The 11,048-nt window shown below is 41.2% G+C and overlaps 1 long non-coding RNA gene across 1 annotated transcript in view; it reads left to right on the top strand.

Annotated features, from left to right (window-relative positions):
- Window positions 1-928: 928 nt before the first annotated feature.
- LOC125897882 (uncharacterized) overlaps window positions 929-11,048 on the top strand; it is a 97,794-nt gene continuing 87,674 nt past the window's right edge. Inside the window, exons 1-2 of the long non-coding RNA XR_007450530.1 lie at window positions 929-970; window positions 1,279-1,364. This is a non-coding gene — a long non-coding RNA (uncharacterized LOC125897882). The remainder of the gene's footprint in view (window positions 971-1,278; window positions 1,365-11,048) is intronic.

Below are 11,048 nucleotides of genomic sequence, written 5' to 3'. Positions count from 1 at the left end.
CTGTGGATGTGCTTCTTGTGATTTTTATTAATAAAGAAATGCACAGTGATTAAATTATTATTGTCATTGATGTATTAAGATTCAAATGTGAAGCCAACACAACCATTTCAATCTAGCCACCTTTTTGAAAACATTTTTAAGGTTAGAAATTAAGACATTGAGTGGCTCTTCAGCAATAACTATTTTGACCTTGGTTCTGTGTGTGATTACAATAAATCCACATTTACACCATGTTTGTGTTTAATTGATATAAATTTTAGGAATAATAAATAAATTGATTCAGTATAACTAGAAAACGTTTTAATTTGAAGTCAGAGCAGTGCTTCATGATGGCCAGAGTCGGCTTGCTTGAGGCCTAATAGCTGGAGACTCACGGCTTGAGGGCAGGCGGCACTCAGCCTGATCACGCTGTCCTGCTTCTCTTGCTGAGCTCCAGCCTCTCTGTCAGAGCCACGGACGTTACCAGGTGTGGCCTCTTGGAGGGACATGAGAGACTCGGCATGGGAGGTGAAGCTAAGATTGTAGCTGGTACACTGTGAAATCATTCAGTAGGGACGGCGCTGACACTGCTGGGATATTGGAGCGGCCCAGCTGGTGCTTCATTTCCTCACCATTATTATCACTGTTCACAAGAGCATGGTGAGAGCTGTAGCACCTTGATATTATCATTTTCTGATAATATAGGCTATGTATAAATCAACTTGAACAAACTTTAAATGTAGTGCTTACCTGTTAAGGTATATGTGAACACTGCCATTTATTTTCACATTTAGGCTTTTTTTCCCTTTTGGCTAATTTAATTAAAAGTCAGGTGTAGACGCTACCTTGTCCACACGGCCACATGGGGCAGCAGTGAGCTCATTACGGCTTGTTGCGCCGCCAACCGGCAGTAAAGAAGACACCGCGCCTGAAAACATTTGACGAGCGACTCAAAGGAGAAATTTCTGCTCTATTGGAAGTGTTTTACAACGTATGTTTCAGTTTACATACGGAAAGACGACACGCATAGTAACCGAAGAGTTTGGCAAATGTACCGCAGATAAACCTGCTGTAAACAGCGCAAAGAGGCTTAACGGCAGTGACGCAAACTAACGTTAGCTAACATTACCGTTAATTCGCGCAAGCTAACGCTAGCTAAATGTTTTTGGTTTGGTTTTGAACTCATCACAGAGCCGAATTTTAACAGAAGCTAACCATAATATGTAAGTGTGTTTGGCTTACTGTTATGAGGATAATATTAAAATGACCCCACAGTTGCCTACACCTGCATTTCTGTAGCCGGATAGACGCATCTTCATGTGACAGGAGATCGTTTCCGGTCTGAACCGACCACAAGCAGGTGTCGCATAAACGAGTGGACGGAGGTATGTCATTTTCCCACTATATAAAGAATATTGTACACGTAATATGATTGTATATTCAGTTCAGTTCAATTCAGTAAAACTTTATTCATCTCGAGGGAAATGTTGTGCCAGAGAAAGCTTCAATTACAGTAACACTAAATACAGTAATAGCAATTAACGTTCACAAACAACCAGTGGGTTCCCAGCACAGGTTCACTCACTGGGCCCACTTTGAAATAGTATTAAATAGTGTTTATATAGTATTAAATATTGGGCAAAATATGCAAACGAAATATTATGCAAATATGCAGGTTAAGAGGCAAAAAGCAAATCCAGCTTCTAATAGAATAACAACAGAAGTAAGATAAGCACAGGATCAACTAGAAATGAACTAAAATGGTGGAAATATAGGCTAATCAATGTTATATGGTATATGATATGTCAATGGGAAGAAGCATAACACATGATTTTGAGAATATATCAGTGTACGATTACAGCAATCTCAGCAACAATTAAAAAAAAATAGTGTTAGCGCTTATGAAACCTCAGTGATGCAGTTTGCACATTGTTCATTAATGTCACTCTAATTTTACCTGTGTTTTACAATTTACTGAAGGTGAAAATAGCACTGACAGGTAATCAAAAACAAAGCCAAACTTGATTGTTATGTACTCCAATGCACTACTGGTACAGCCACATGCAAGTAGTAATTAATTTCATCTGGGTGCTGTGCTTCAAAAAAAAGTTTGTTTCCCGCAAAGACATTAGGATAGAAAGGTGTCACTCCAGTGATATTAAAAAGCAGTCATGAGTTAATCTTTGTGGTCATCTAATTTTCAACAACAAGTAACAATTCTGCTAATGTGTTTTTACTATACACCCACACAGGTAAATTCACTTGACTGCTTTATTGGCTGTCCCCTCTGGACTCTATGGGCTAATACAGACTGTGGTTGGAAATAACTTACATTTGCAAATATTGAACTTAAAGTATGAAAATCACAGTTGTTATTAATAACATTACCCATGGCTCTGTCTTATTCAAATGTCCCAGTAAGCCATGACAGTGTGACAGCAAGCCTGCATGCACAATACCAGGAGCCTGAAACTGAAGAAGATAAAGTTAAGCCCTCATAATGTTATTTAAATGTCTTCTGTGAAAAAAATACTGCTGAAATGTTGTCCTTGTTAGCTTTGTTGGGGGAAATTACACCTTTGTCATTCTTAAAAGTATTATATGTGACATCATGTAATTCTCTGATTAGTTCCACGCAACTTTGACCTGAACAGAGGTCTTATCAGACATTTTTTTCACTGGTGTCTTTCGGTGGAAACAACATAATGCAAAACGGTAACTTGCCAGGTAAAAAAAAAAAGTTTTCAGTATTTACAACCATCAGAGTGTCTTTTTTTGTGTTAATTTTGCTATTTCTGTTGAAATCCATGAATGGCATTAGTATATGATGATGTGTGTTTGTTTTAGTCATTGTGCAGAGCTTTGTCATTTAGTGGATATATTTTAGCATGGATCAAAATTTAACCCCTACTGCCTGCCTCTTGAGTTTTACCTCCTGAGCTATCAGGACATTCAGTCCCCGCTATGTTCACTCTGATTGTGGTGGATTGACTAGTGTGATGTGTCTTTAACAGATATTTTCTCTGTGCCTTTCTCTTTTCTATCCCTCATTTGAATGTTTGTGGGTTTTTGCATGCATGGTTAGTTATGTGCTGTACTTTCCCCATAGTCTAAAGGGTGTGTGTGTGTGTGTGTGTGTGTGTGTCTGTGTGTGTCTGTGTGTGAGAGAGAGATAGAGTGAGAGAGAACACTGTACTGTAACAACTTACCAGCTCTTATTACATGGCTCTGGTGTGTGTACTAATAGATTCAGGGCAAGTGAGTTGACCCCAGTCATGTCGGAAGTTCAGGAGTTGAGAGGGATTTTCTTAAGGGGATCTTTGCAGAAGTGTTTGCTTGTGTGTGTCTGTCTCTTTGTATGTGTGTGTTTGTGTAAGCTTTGCTGATTAACACCAGATGTGCGGGGCTCAGGGTGTCGGCAATAGCTTGAGAGGGCCCCACTGTACTCCGTTCGGCCCTGGTTGCAGAAAATGCTCCAGCGACTTCTTCACACATGGTTGACATTAATATCTTTGCTGTTCATCCCCCAGATCCCCACAAGGTTAGAAACATCAGTCAGACTAAGAGTTTTAATAAGGAGGTCGTGCAGCAAAGGCAGGGAGTTAATGCAGGTTTCCTGCTGCTCCACTAGAGGGCGGGAGAGAGCTGTAAAACATCTGGAGGGTCTCAGCTCAGGTCCCAGAGTCAGGTTTAACTACTGTGAGATAGTGTTTTTTTCTAAGGATCTTTGCAGTTTTCAGTTTTTATAAAGGTAAGGGACATTGTGTTTTTTGTATTGCATGTGTCAAAGTTAAATTTTAAAAAGAAATTATAAACCTAGAAAGTTCCACATAGAAACCACTGCAATATTTTGAGGAAGTGACTAAATTAAAGTTGTGATTCATGCTGCAACTAAGGATTGTTTTCAGTATTTATTAATCTCTTGATATTTTTTGATAATCTATTTATTATTTAGTGTATAACATGTCAGAAAAATGTGAAAAACGGGCGCTACAAGTTTCCAGAGCCGAAAATGGCATTGTGAAACTGATTATTTTGTCTAACAACCAACCAAAAAGACCTTCAATTAACAATCATGCAAAAGAGAGAGGAACAGCAAATCTGAGAATCTAGATTTTTTTTTTCTTTATTTACGACTTATACAATTACTTCATAATTAAAATGGTTGATGATAGATTAACTGTTGAATTTGCACAACAGATTAATTGTTTCAACCCTAATTATGATTATTGATGATTACTGCAGTAGATTAGATGAAAGTAAAATTAGTTGTAAAATAAGCCTACAATGAAAGTTGTTTATTACTAAGGACATCTTACCCACTGTAGAATATCTGGAGAGCTTTTTTGTCTAAGTAAATCTAAAAATTAAGGCGAAACACCCCAGGTGAAAACATTTGTCATGCACTGGCTAAGTTTGAGATTTGGGCTATTTCTCATAACATGTCTTCTTTCGGACAACAGGAAAGAAATATCCAAAACACTTCGGGCGTTTATTTTATTTTAGATTATTGTTCTGGAGTTTTATGCAAATTCGATGCCTATTTCGCATATATAAACATAACATTTTCGAAAACTTGTAATACAAAAAATAATTGTATTGAAGTAAATAATTGACTGGGGACATTTCATGGAAATATTTATTAGTTGAAAATGTCCTTATTCACCTGAGGTGTCTTTTAATGTTGCTTTTTGAGACCAGTGTCCCAAATGAACTTTTCTCTTATTGTACGTGCTGTTGTGCAGTGACACATTTGTTTGAACGCTCAAGTTTGTCACAATATTTCGTGTCACTTCTTCCATTTCAACCCCACTTTCTTGAACCCTTTCCTCCATCCTCACCTCCCAGCCCCCCCCCCTCCTCCCCCGCCCGTCTCTCTACCTTTTGTCCCTGTGTGAATATTTCACATTGCTGCTGCCGCTGGTGCGTGATGCGGGGGACTGAGCGCTCATTGTGTGTATGCAGTGTGGGTGCTGCGGTATGTGGCTTCTCGGCGTGTGGTGTGTCGTGACAGGCGTGTGGCTGCTGACGCCAGCCGGCTGCCTGCCTGTCTGTCTGTCCGTCGGTTCGGTTACACCTGACCGACGCTGACATCGCCATACCCCCCCCCACACACACACACACACACATACACACACACACACACAAAGATGTAAAAGCATGCACACACACTCACATATACATTGTACCAGAGACATGGTGCCCAAAGGTTAAATTCAGGGTCATCAGCTCCCCTCCATTGTAGTCTGCCCACTCGTCTCTTCAGTATCGGAGGTAGACGTGGAGCTTGCTGTTGCCTTTGATGTTCTGCTGACTGTGAGTTTAGGATGTCACCAAAATTTAATCAAAATGTAGTTTGCAAGCAATCTGACATAAAACATGTAACCTCCATGATTTAAGTGTAATATACAGCTATAGCATCTCTGCTGCAGTTAATAGCAATAATATTTAGGCAGATTTATACTATGGCTTTCCAGCACATGCACTCACATTTTATGTTAAATATGGACTCTAACCCCATTGCAACAGACATTTGGTTGAACATTTACTTTACACTGAAAATGCATTATTGGATTTTGTGGTTTTGAAATGTGCTGTGCAGGTCTGTTCTGAAGTGTGGTGGACGCCAGGCGATATTGCAGAGCACCGTGGTGTAATCCTTGGTATTTAGTGTGTTCTCTCAGGCTGCCGAGGTGAAAAGTTGAACCTGGTGTTGACCTTCTCTTGAGAGAGAGCTTAGCTCTGAAGTCAGACGCAGGCCAAATGCACAGGGAGGATATTCTCAAGTTCCTCCCCCCCCCCACCTCACGTGCACAGCTCCTCTCCACGACCCCCCCTCCCCTCCCACACGGAAACAATTAGCATCTGTGATAAGATGTTGTACATATTTCCATCATTTTATCTCATCGGTTTTGTTTGTTTGTTTTTCCATCATGACAGAAGTCTTGTGTCCTCTTGTCATGGCGCTGTTAATCACAATTACATCTCATCTAGGTGCAAGGAGTTGGAGAGAGAAAGAAGGAGGAAAAGACTGAGAGGGGCCTTATGTTTATCACTGCAGGGAGTTGAATTCCTGATGGTGAGATAATGAGGAAAACAAGCAAACAATTATACAAAAATAGACAAAGTGGGGGAAAGCAAGAGTAGACTGACAGACGACGAGGATGATGTTTGGAACAAACTAGACACGTTTATATTTGCACTCCCAAGAGGCCACTTTACGACAGGTCTGCGTTGTCACTGGAAGGCAGGAGAAAAGTCTGCATTCTACTGACTCATAAAAAAGCTGAATATCTTTCATTATCTTAAACCTACACAACCACAACAAATACATAGAATAAGCTTTTCTTTTTTACCCCCTTGTCTTGGCATAGGGGTTGGCAATATGGCCAAAATCTTTTATCACAGTGTATGTCATTTTATATTATGGCAGTGGTAAATATCACGATACAGTAATTGTTCTGTAAATTTAATTAAGGGATGGTACTACTGCATCACATTTTATTTTTTTCTTCTTTTATGTGAAACCACCACACAAACAAAACGACTGCCTCAAGCTAAGAAACGAAAGACTCAAAAATAGTACAGCTGAAATTCTTCCAAGATGGAAGCCTTGAGGATCCTGGAAACTATAATTTCAAGTGTTACAACTTCACTTTTCTCCTCCATGTCCCAAATCATGTTTTTTTGTTTGTTTGTTTGTTTTTTGTGAGGCAGCTGGATTTATGAAATCACACTAGAATCACAAGATCACATGAGAATCTAGCTCTGATTTGCTACATATCTTGCCCTGAAAATCTCCTCTGGTAGAAACTGTATTGCCAAGTCTCTATTGGTGGACACATTTCTAACGTCGTACAGAATATACCATCATATCGCCCAACCCTATCTTGGTGGGGATCTGTTTGTGTGTACAGTATTTAATATATTAAGGACCCTGTCGACCCAAGAAGTTGGCTGCAGTCCCTCCTCCACAAAAGGAAATTGTTTTAGGTGTGTGTTAGGGTTAGGTAGGGTAGGGTAGGGTTGTGATTATACATTTAACAGTTTTTTTTTTGTGCATGGGCTTTGTTTAGCATATTTTGTTGTTTGTGTTGTCTTTGTCCCTCTGAGGGACAGAGAGCATTAAACACTGTGTAACATTTACACATGTCGTATCATGCGCCTCAGTCTTGCTGATCCACACTATTTTGCTTAAGCAGCTTGACCCAGAATTAAAAAACAAAACTTAGTCTGACATTCTTCCACTCCAATGGAGCCGGAGAATACACGGCCTGAAGATATGAGTCCGACAGTAGATGTTGAGTCGTGCTGCACTCTGTTCTCCATCTGTTTTAGTTTTGGAGTGGTTGTGATAACCTCAGCCTGACCCCTGATTGGGCTAATCTCACCATCATCTTCTCTTGCTGGTCAGCTGACAGAACGCTGCGCTGCAATTGGTGGGTGCACTGCTGAGGAAGAAGAATTTGTTTAGCATTGTGTTGGGGTAACAGCTAGCCACTGAGAAGTTTAGTCTGCTGTGTAAACCATAGCAAAGCTTCAAAACACAAAAAGAGAAGGAATGTTTAGGGTGAGTATTCAAAGAGCCAAACATATTAGCTTTCCCAGGCAGCAGCCTATGAAACACTGTTCCCCTGCAGTCGGTAAATATAAACTTATTATTATTCAGTACAGTGCTTACAGTAATAGTTGTAACATCTCTAAATAAGGTGAACCTGCCCCCATGTTTTCAGTCTTTAGAGGTGAACGCTTATCTCCAGTTCAAAGCAGAGAATATTGCGACCAACCACCAGTATGTCCAATATATAATGTAAATGAGTTTCCTTGTATATTTACTTGTGAAGTCTTGATGCAAAGATCCTGTAGAATGAAGTTATTGTAGTTACAGTACTTCTAAATCGCTGTAAGGGACAGGACAAGCTGCTGTGTAGTAGCTGCTCCAGGCGGTCTGTTTGGAGGGCTTTAGTCCAGGCAGATTAGATCAGAGGACCACTCTGTTTGTTTGTTTTGATTTGGGAGGGGCCAGGCTCCTGAGGGATAGCCCTCCCCACTCTCAACTACCACTCCACTATCCCTCCCCAGGATTCCCCCTCAGGGCACAGTCGACTGGAGCCCCCCTGACCTCTCTGTCACCCCTTGCTAACCCACGTTAGCCAAGGCATCCTGGGAACAAAAAAGAAAACGAAGGAAGACTCTGTTGCGTCTTAGTATCCGCAGAACCAAATCACAACCAGACTTGTTCATTTGGGGGGTGTAGGCAGTGCCACCCAGGCAGGCAGCGCCTCTCGTCCTGGTCAGTCCTAGAAGAGGTTTACCCCAATAGCTTGACCTCTCTTTCATCTGCATGTGGGTCTGATGTGTTCCCTCACACCCAGTAGTGCTTCAGGGGAAAGGTATTAGCGAAGCAAAGAGACTGGCTGAAGGCAGCTGTGGTCCTGTTTGCATGTGTATGTTGTTATGTAATCATCATCATAACTACTTTTGAAGTTGCAGTAAAAATAAGACATCTAAATTTGCTTTTCTTAAAATTTGAGGAAGAACCAGCGTGAATGGAGTTCAGATGTGATTAAAATAAGCTCTGTTATTATGAATCTGCCTTTGGCTGGAATATTGTCAATTTGGCACATTTATCACATGATTTTCTGCCACTGTTTGTGCTCAGTTGTGTAGCTCTCTCCGGGTCCCATGATTGCAATACACTCATCTCTCTTTCCTCCTATTTCCGTGTCTTTCCATTGACACACTTTTCCCATTTCTCTGCCTTTCCATGTATTCGTCTGTCCAGGCTTCGATGAACAGCATCAGCCAAGGGCGTACAGCTTCGCATGTACACACACACACACACACACACACACTCACACACTCACACACACACACACACACACACACACACACACACACACACAAACACACCACTTCTGCTGACCTCTTCTTCATCTCCCACAAGGCCTTGGGGTGAGGCAGCCTGGCACCAGACAGTTATTTAAACCCTGAGGCAGCTTCACAACAGGTCAGAGAGAGGGATGCATTCACAGCTGATTACTGCCTGATTAACTGGTGTGTTAACTTCAGAACTGAGATTTAATGAAGTCTTTCTGAGTATTATTCAGTAACGCTGGGCATTGTTTGCTGGATTTACATCAAAATTATTTCCCTTAGAAATATATAAATACAAAATAAAAATTTAAAGTCTGAGAAAAGAAACTAATTTGCTTCTTTGACTTTAGTTATTGCCTTTGTAGATTCCTTTTCAGTCTTTAAACCCATCCATTTAAAACAGAAAAATATGTTATTCAGCCATAAATTAATTTTGTTTTTTATTATGTTTCATTTAATTTTAATCCCATGAAACAGGAAATAAAAGCAGGGGGATGCTGTGATTGGATTAAAAGTCGTCTTTGTAAACACTGTGACCCATGTCTTTGACACACCTCCTCTCTCCTCTTGAAGAAAGTCTCTTCATAACAGGAGCGCCAAGAGATGAAGGTCTCTTTTTAAAAGAGGACATGGGATGGGCAGGCAGACTTTGGAGTCTTTGTTAGGCACGTGGGCCTGTGTTTTGTGTCGGTTTTGTTCTTCTAAATCCTCCTTGGTTTGTGTTTGTCTCCGAGCTCTGCTTTGAGCGATTAGGGACAAGGGATTGAACAGCTCAGTTAAATGAAGACATAATTTCAGCCCTTTTATTGTGGCTTTGAATAGTCGTTCTTTGTATCAATAAATGACACTGGTTTGAATATTGGCTATATTGAAAGTTTGTTCTTTAAAGAGAAATGGCCCAAAGTGTTTGCAGAATTTAACAGCTGCATTAGACTTGGGGCTGGTTTGCTCTTTATGGGATGAGAGTATATTGTATTGGACAAGTGATGTCAGTAAACCATGCCACCAGAGATGAGCCATATCACAAGAGGCATCGCTAGAAATCTGAGTTGTGCCATTAGACAGAGAGAAAGGCAGTATCTTGAGAGAGGGAGAGAGAGAAAAAGGGGAGAGACACAGAACGGATTGTTCCACAACAGACTGACGGACCTTTTAGCCTTATCTTCCTGAGCTACTCTTACAGAAAACCAAGGAGAGAAGGGAAAAGAATGCCCTGCTCTTTCTCTCCCTCCCATTTCCCATTCTCTCATTTCTCCTGTCTGCCTCTCCCTTCCTTCTTCATTTCTTCTTCTTCTTTTATCCATCAGTCTTTACCCAGCGTTTCTTAAAAATCCTCTTAACCCTTGCGCTCCTTCCATTGTCCCCGTTCCTCAATATCTTACCTTGATGTTTTAATATCTTGTTTCTTTCCTCACCCACTACTATCTTATCCGTCTTCAGCGCTTTGGAACACTCTTAGAGCTCATTGCTCCTACAGATTGTTAAAAGGTAGATTTGTAAGCTGCCTCCGAGTCTCAGCAGCAGTTGGCTGTTAGTGTTACACTCGCTAAAAAAAGATCCCTCTCTCCATCTCATGCTCACACTAGATGCATGACAGCTTTTCAGGAGGGGTGCCATACAAACGTGGGCCCAGTTGCCTTCGCAGGAACATCTTATTTGCATTTGTTTACATGTGCCACTCTCTGCACGTTTGGATTTGCTGCATGTCGTGATGTTTTCGTGCAGCCCCTTGCCCAGATCCTGATATACACAGACACACACGCGCAACAGTATTTGGTTGTGATGACACTGTGAGTCGTCCCTCTCCTCCCTCTCTGACAGAATGAAACGGATGGATAATTAGATATCAAAGGGAGGCAGGCAGGGTGTGGCGAGGCGCGCGGGCCCCTACGATGGTAAAGCACTTATTAATGAGATAGGCCTTATCTGCTCTCCTCCCAGGAATTCTGCCTTTGATCGGCCCCGACTCCGGACTTAATACATTTTTGATTGATAGGCTGAGATGACAGAGAGAGGCGGCGTGGATGGGGTAGGTGGGTGGAGGGGAGTGTGTATGTGCGTGTGGAAGGGGGCGGGGGGGGGGGCAACCCTCAGATGCAACTGTAACGATGCCCTTCACATGATTAAGTAACTTATGACAATAGTGTTTCACCTTATGGGATAGGATACATTAAGATGAACAGATGCACAAC

The sequence above is a fragment of the Epinephelus fuscoguttatus genome, linkage group LG1, assembly GCF_011397635.1.
Source record: "Epinephelus fuscoguttatus linkage group LG1, E.fuscoguttatus.final_Chr_v1".
NCBI classification, from domain to species: Eukaryota; Metazoa; Chordata; class Actinopteri; order Perciformes; family Serranidae; genus Epinephelus; species Epinephelus fuscoguttatus.
This window is presented reverse-complemented; position numbering and strand designations above follow the sequence as displayed.